Raw genomic sequence first — 8,276 nt, 5'->3', positions numbered from 1 at the left:
AGGGGAGCTCCAGCAATGCACTCAGAAAACGAAGGATTTTTTTTCTACAATAAACTTGCTGGTTCCTTAAAATAAGTAAATACAAAGATGATGGTGTAATTTTTTTTTGAAGTTTTTATTGTACCAACCACCCACAAAGTAAGAGTCCTACAGGCTCTTCAGGAAAACTGAAGAAATAGCAAGGACGAATGGGAACTCTGAGAGAGCAGCTCTGCCTACAATCTTCGGCCCAAGATGAGCCCGTGGGAGGTACTCGGGCTCCATGCCACCCTGAGAAACGATTGCCCCTCTCAGGCCCGGGAAGGGAAAAGACAGCAGACAGGCCTGGCACCGTGACACTTTTGTGTCCGCATGACCCTGGGGGCAGAAAAGGGCAGGTACAACTTTCGCCCAATGGACAAATGGTGGAAGCCCAGGAGGTTGGGACTCATGGTCTGGCTCCAAAGCCTGGCCTCTGAATACTTCACCCAGCCTCTTGGGCTTCTCCTGTCCCGGGCTCCTGAGAGGTGTAAAGTTCCCTGACTAAAGAGTCCCTGTTCTCACCAGAGCAGTGATCTGAGCCAAATCGTGACTGCTCAAGGGGACTAAGGAGAAGCTGACCCTACTACAGTTCAGAAAGGGCACCTCCGCCTTCTGTTCAACCCCAAACTCTTACCACCCAATCACTGTTAAGCGCTCACCATGCCCGAGGACCACGCCAATCCCTGCATGGATATCTACACTCACAATGACCTTAGGAGGTGGCTGTGGTTGTCACCTCTATTTTATATCATCTATAAGGGCTCTAAGGGCCAGAAAAAATGAGTGACAAGCCCAAAGCTGCACAACCCCCGAGAGGCAGCAAATCTGACATAAAGCCAAGCTCTTAACTATCGGATGACACTGCCTCTCTGAGGACACCTGAGAGTCAGGAAATGAAGGACAGCCCTCTTCCAGTCCCTGCACCTTGGTTTCCCCATGGAAACTGAGGGAGTGTAGATTAGAGAGTCCAAACGACTTGCAGGCCAAGGCCCCCTTTGGGAATCTAATGAAAGAGATGGATTCTCCTTCCTTCTCAGACAGAAAATTGCATGTACAATTTCCAATGGATCTCTGAATCCCCAAAACGCCTTGGATGGAGAACACAGGACTGGATCCTATAAAGGACTGCCCCTACCATGTCCTCTGATAACAGAAGGACACTTTATGTCTTAAGCCCAGAGGCAGCAGAACCAACTGAAGAGGCCTTCAACCCGATTCTCAAATCTAGGCTCAGCAGATCTGTAGGGCTTCAACCTTGAGCGGAGGGATGTGGCCACTCACTGCTGAGCCAGGTTCCACTGAAGGGACTGTGCATGGCTCTGGACCCTTTGTTTCCCATGTGATGTTATTCGAGCATTTTCCTATCCCACGGACATGATGTCATTTGATGTCCATGATAAGCCTGTGAGGTTGGCAAGGCAGAGAAGGGGTACTTTCCCATTGTACAGTGGAGAAAAGTTAAGTGCCAGACGAAGAAGATGGGCTTGCCCGACTGGAGACAGAGCCAGGACCAAGACCCCAGATCTCCCAACGGCCAGCTCGGTGCTCTGTTCACTGGACCAGGTGGAGGGCGAGTCAAATGAGGGTAAATCAGAAGGCCCAAGTACAATCCCAGCTCCACCCCTTCCTACCTGTGTGACCTGGAGGCAGGCACTTCACTCTCTGAGCCAGAAGTCCTCTCAGCTGTAAAATGGGGGTAACTAGATCAGCAGGTGAGGTGCTGATTGCATCACTAACATAAGAGCAGAGGACAGCCCCGTGCAGCAAGTCCCACCGTCCAAAACCCTATAGGGCCTGTGGGGGTGGACGGAAGGGCCTTTTCTTCCTAGGAAAGAAAGTGCTTATGTAATAGCAAGGGTAGAAGACTGAGGAGCAGCCACCACATGGTCACAGAAGCTCTCCTTACCCTGCCCTGCCAGGCCCTGGGCTGAGCAAGGGCACGGGGCAGAGGGGAATCTGGTCTGGTCGGCTAGGTGCCAGGCGCAGGTGAGAAAGATGTGAAGAGAGACAGACTCACAGAAATAGACAGAAGCAGACAGAATAGCTTCGGACGGAAAGACAGATGCACATGCAGAGGAAGAAACACTTTCACACACTCAGAAGCAAGAAACGAACAGGGCAGACAAGAGACAGAACTGCCGAGTACAGTTGTCTCCTCCAAGAGGCACCAGAGAAGGGGACAGAGGAGCTCAACACATAGGAGAGAGAGCAAAAGGCCAAGACAGAACCGAGGAGATGAGAGCGAGGAAAGCAGGCCAGGCTGGGAGAAGCAGGATGTCTCCAATGAGAAAAAGCTTCTGGGGAGAAAAGCAAAATCTATGCCATGCATTTTTTTTTAAGCATCCTTTACCAGTGTGAAGTCATTTGGGTATTTTAAGAACATGTGATGCATTATGCATATCTCGTTTTTGTTGAAAGAAATCATGGTTAGTATATTTAAAGATGTGAATGCCTAGAAAATTATAGGGGGAGAAATGTGGGATTTGTTTCCCCTGTATTTTCTGGGTTTCTCAAAACTTTCACATCTGCACCCAGCTCCCCGGTGTGTTGGGCAGAAAAAGGAAGGAACTGAAGAGAAAATTCAGCTTCCTGCTTCTCCCCTTTACAGGTTGTGCCCAGATGGACCTGGGATCAGCAGCCCAGTGTCCTCCTCAGACTCTGCTCTCAAGTCTCTGAGGCCTGTTCCCCATCCCTCAGGCAAGGAAAAAATCGCACAGGTCTTGTGGGAAGCACAACCTGTTTCTCCTCCAAATCCTCCAGCCTGAGTCAACTATGTGGGCACAGCGCCACCTGCAGGTTGTAGTAGAGAATGCAGCATTAGGAGGGATCCCATCACCAGTCTTGGGGTGAGTGGTGGAGAGTATGAAGAAATAAAGATGGTGAGCCAACTTATTGCAAGAATGTATGAAGCCCCACCATATAAAGCACTTTAAATATTAAGGAAGACAGGGATGGGAGATCTGCAGTTTTGGTAATTTGGACATTAATATTAGTATGACCTCACTTGTATCCGCTTCCCCCGCCTGGAGAATATTCAGGTTACAGATGCAAGGTGCCCGACACACTAGATGCTTAATAAATGCTTGTTGGATTCAGTTGTGGCCCTCCAGAGTCATGGCCCAAGCCTGGTTGAACCTGAATTTGAGGCACCGATTGTGAGGCAATGACTGGCAGGGTCAGAGGGTAAAGGGCAAGAGCTGAGGGTCGTGTTATTTCACCAGGCAGGTCCTTACCCAGGCCTGATTGGCCCCTCTGACCAATGCCTGTGTCACTTACCGGCTAAGCCTCACGTACCCCATTCTTGGGGAAGGGAAATGCCATGTCCCTTGGCTGGCATCTGGAAAACAATGAGGCAGCTGCAGGGGAAGTGACTAATGAGCACTCCAGGGAGCGATTCAGGACATCATACATGGAAACTTATCTCATTCAAAATTGATAAGTTAACACCATCTAATTAGAGAGAATGTGCTGATCTTCCCAGCTTTCTGGGAACATGGTCCCGAGGCTGTGGCAGGCAGCTAGCCTGAAGAGGGTCCACATATCTCTCGGACCAGCAGCCCTGGGCTTCAAAACTGCCCTCCCTGGTCCCTCGCCCACTCACTATCTCACAGACATGCAAAACGTCAGAACTGAATGGAGTCTCGGAAAGCTCCTCATCCAAATTTCTACTTTTATAGACAGAACTGAGTCCCAGAGCAGTTAAATCACTCCAATAAGATCACACAGCAACAGAGCCAGGATCAGAAAGCCAACCTCTGGGCTCCTAGTCCAGGCCATTTACAACCATGCAATAACATTTTCCCAGCTTCCCCGTGTTGAGTTCTCAAAGCTTTGATGAGGTCACTGGACATGGTGTTTCTCTTACATAATCCATCTAGTTTGGCCTCAGGCCCTAAGAGAGGTCCTCCCCTCCTTAGAACCAAGTCATGGGACTCATCTCCGGTCTAAAAACCAATTCTTACAGGCAGCCTTCCAAGACTGTTTGCCCCACATCAATTTCATTTGCTAGTTTACTCATTCATTCCATGTACTTTCAGTGGTTGAGTTTGGGCTCTGCAGTTAGACAGCCTGGGCCTAAATCTGTCTCCCTCGTGTGCTTGGGCAACACTGACCTCTCTGGGCCTTGATTTCCTTTTCTTTAAGAATAATACAGACATGTACCTCAGGGTGAGGATTCAATGACATCGATCATGACCAGCACTCTGGGTACCCAGCAAAGAATGAGCCCTAACATTAGTTCTAATTAGTGTATTTTTAGGTTGTCACTACAACCTAAAAATTGTCCCATGAAAAAATAGGATACAGTTCCTGTTCAAGACATGGGCAATATGGTTACGAGCAGGAATAAGAAGACTGTATTACAGAATCCGAGGTGGCGCTCCTAACCAGACCCAAGTGAGGAGAGTCAGCGAAGGTTTTCTGGAGGGGAGACCTGCAGCTGAGTTTTAAAGCATGAGTAGACATTAGCAAGGTGAAGAAAACCAGAATCCCAGAGGCAGGACTTGTCATGAGCAAAGGCCGGGAGACAGGGAACAGCGTGGCTTGTTTAAGGCCCCTCGATGGCTGTGTTACTGGAGCTACCAGTGTGAGGCAGAAAGGGATGCTGAGAGGCTTGGAGAAGTGGCCAGGGGCCAGGTCACGCAGGCATCATATGCCATGGAGGAGTCAGGACTTGGAGATGACAGGGAGCCTGACAAAGCGCTTTAAGCAGAGGGACATGGTCAGGTTGGTTTTTAAACTAGATCATTCTCGGCTCTGTGGGGTCACGTGTTGTCTGCCTGGCTCCCCTTCAGCAATGATTGCTTGGTTTATTTTGAATGGTCAGGGAATCTGCTCAGACCAGGCCAGTCTGAAAAGCCCCTCCCAGCTATAATAGTATCTGAACCACAAATATTGCCAACGGTCACCACATCTGTCCAACAGAATGCTCTCAAAGACTGTGAACCCTGTGAACAGAGACTCATTCATTTTTGCATCTCTAAGCGTAGAATATACACTTAGCAAATGTTTGATGAAGAAACACCCATCAATGATTCCAAACTTCCCTTGAGCATTCCCGAAGCCGTGTGGGATCACCAGCACCAGATCCATCACCCAACTGGAGTTTGCATGTCTAGGACCAGGATTGTAAAAGGTATCAGACTGGTGACATTTGTCATGTTGTTATCTACCTTTAAAACTTTTCCACATAATTTGCTTCTTGAATTTTCCATAACTCTGAATAAATTGGGATTTCAAAGACCTGCCTTCCAGCTCCTGTTCCACCAGGATAAGCTGGGGAACCTCAAAGCCTCAACCTGCAGTATGTAAAACTAGGATGTGACTGGTGACTCTTGACGGTTGACTGGCTTGAAAAATGCTGTGTGTCTATAATACTCAGTTGTCTGTTGGACAACCTTCCTTTAGTCTCTCAGGCTTAATGTGATAATAGGCCAAGGGTGTAGGCTTTATCATCAGACCTTGGTAGCCTCGAGCAAATCACATAATGTGTAAAAAGGGGTAATATGGCCTCCCCTGATTGTTTGCCATAAGTCTTATAGAAACCATGCCTGTAAAGAACCTAGTGCCTGGCTCGTGATGATGTATGGCTATAGGCAAAATGTAACCCCACTGAGCCTCACTTTTCTCACTTGTAAAAGTGGGGAGGTAACAAAATCTACTTTGTAGGTCCCCAAGCATTAATGCATGTAAAGTACCTGTAATAGACATTCAAGACACCAGGAACAGTTATTCAAGATGATTCCTGCCTAATGCTGTCTGCCTAACATTAAAATGACTGAACATACAGGTTGACTTGGCAAATAATTAAAATTCACAACAATCCCAAGGTCCATTTGGAACTAACTTCCCATTTTCTCATCTCCCTGTCACACCCCGCTCCCAGCCCAGGCCCCACATATCATTCAGTCCCCATGCGACCCTCCTGGAGATGAGGCGCCTAACGTGGAAGGTGGGAGCTGCTACAGGTGAATGAGTGTGAGAGTCTGTCCCAGCTGGGCTAGGACTGAGTGTGGACCTCAAACCCAGAACCTGGGTACGTGCGTGTCCATTTCCCAATCGTCACTTCCTGAGGCAGGGACAATGGGCTGCTCCTGTGTCTGCCCCCACCGGATGTTTGAACACTAGCGACAGAAGAAATTGGCCCAGGCTTTTAGTTGGGCTCAGGTAGGACAGGCTGCCTTCTGTTCTTTTCAGTCACTTTGATCAGATTTACTCATGAAATCTATGCCAAGGGCTGAACTCCTGATAGATTATAAACACCTCACAGGCAGTTCGTTCATCCTCTAGTAAAACCTGGACACCCTTACAAAATATCTGGAAAGGACAAGTACAAAGGGGCAAATGCTTTCAAGGCACTGAGGTCATTCCCAATGGCCACCCTCTCACCCTGCCCTGCCCCCGAGGAACCTCTATGTAAAACCAGGGTCTTAACGTCTGGCTGGATAGAACTCAAACCCCCAACTAGGTTCTCTCCACTTCCTCCACAGCGGTCCCTCTGGTAGCTTGAGGAAGTTCCCTCACAGGGTGCTTCCAGGAGCACTGAGGGAGTGAGCCCACTGCTGGTGAGCAGGGGGATCTGGAGCCTTGGGAACACCTTGGAGTTTAAATTCGGACCCACCGCTTACTGGCAGTGGACTCCCCTGGCCGGGCTTTCCTCTTCTCTAAAAAGCAGATATGATGAGAGCCTGAAGGGTTTGAGAAATGACTCACTTTGAAATTCAAGTTCCAAAGAGCTTATGCTGGTGTAACACTCAGTAAATGTTAGTTTCCTCCCCGACTGTCCCTCAACACCCCACCCAGTCCCTTTCTCTCACTGCCCTGCTGTTTGGGATGTCAAAATAGACATCTTCAAAGACACTTGCCTCAGTGAGGCCAAGTGTGACCGACGGGCTGCCCTCCAGGATGGCCCACCCTCAAGCTGCCCGGAGACGCCTTCCCCAGGCCTCACCATCACCAAGCTGCACGCCATCTGTGGGAGCCCCAAACCCAGCCGAGGAAAGGAACACACACAAGCTTCAAGGTTCATTCTGTCATGACGGGATTCAATTCCATTTGGGGGAGCTTCGGCCCAAGCAATAAACTCACGTTGACAAAGCAACAGGCTAACACTTGGTTGTGACATGTTTAATTTGTGCTGTCTGTGCTGGACACTGCATAGAATGGTGTCAGCCTCCTGGGAGAACCCCTACCTCCCCTGCGCAGAGGAGGATCGGGAGACGAACACTCAAAGTCAGAGAAGGGCCATACAGAAGAGGTGCGTACATGACCTTTGACAACTCAAGAGGTGACAAGTGAGGTTTCCCCACTTCTCTTATACTCACAAACTCAAGAGGGGCAGGTGAGGGGTGAACGCTGACAAAGGGGCGATGTGATTACACTCACGAGACGTGAACCTCTCAGTGGAGAAGGGAGCCTAGGAAAGGCTCTGTGCGCAGGATGCTGGCTGGCTACTTTTCCTTGGAGAGAAGCTGACACAGCCATGAGGCTGGGGCAGCAGCGTCCTTATTGCTTCCTGTGGGAGGTGAGCCCTTCCGGCTCATCTCAGAGCCACCCCTCAGCCCTCAGGAGTCCCAAATTAGGGCGGGAGGCCTAACGCTGGTGGCCCTCCCGGTAGGTCAGTGCAGACACCCGCAGAGCTGCAGCCATGCTGCCCGGTCTTCGCCACACCTGGGGACTGCTGAATTGACCACCATTCCCACTGTCCCTTCAAGTGACTGTTCTTCATTCTGCTGATCAGAGTTCCATCCTTGTAGGCAAAAGGCAGATGCTGGATTTCACTTTATTTTTGTCCTGATGCACGTGCGCACACATTTAGGAGGCAAAGAGATAAGGGGAAAGGGACACAAGTGACGTATCCAGGCTGACAACTTTTTCCTGGGGTGTAGGCAAAAGGAAGAATCACTAGGACAGAGTCTCCTCAGAGGCAGCTCTGAGAGGCATATACCACCCTTGGACCCCAACTCTGCCCCCGCTCTGGCTGAGTCATTCAAGGCTCAAGTCTGCAGGTATCAACAATTCAGCAGAAAGGACCAGAAGGACACAGGAACAAAGAGCTGAAGATCACTGGCTTTGGCGCTTAAGCAACAAGGCATTGTCAGTCTCTCTCTCTCACACACACACACACACACACACACGCGCACGCACGCACGCACACACACACACACACTCACATCTACTAGCTAACGAAAAGATAGACGTTTCTTCATGCTACCATTTTCTAGCTTAATGTACGTACCTAACTGAAGTTGCACACG

Source organism: Pteropus alecto, unplaced genomic scaffold (genome assembly GCF_000325575.1).
Source record: "Pteropus alecto unplaced genomic scaffold, ASM32557v1 scaffold39, whole genome shotgun sequence".
Classification (NCBI taxonomy): Eukaryota; Metazoa; Chordata; class Mammalia; order Chiroptera; family Pteropodidae; genus Pteropus; species Pteropus alecto.
Note: the sequence above shows the minus strand (reverse complement) of the source record.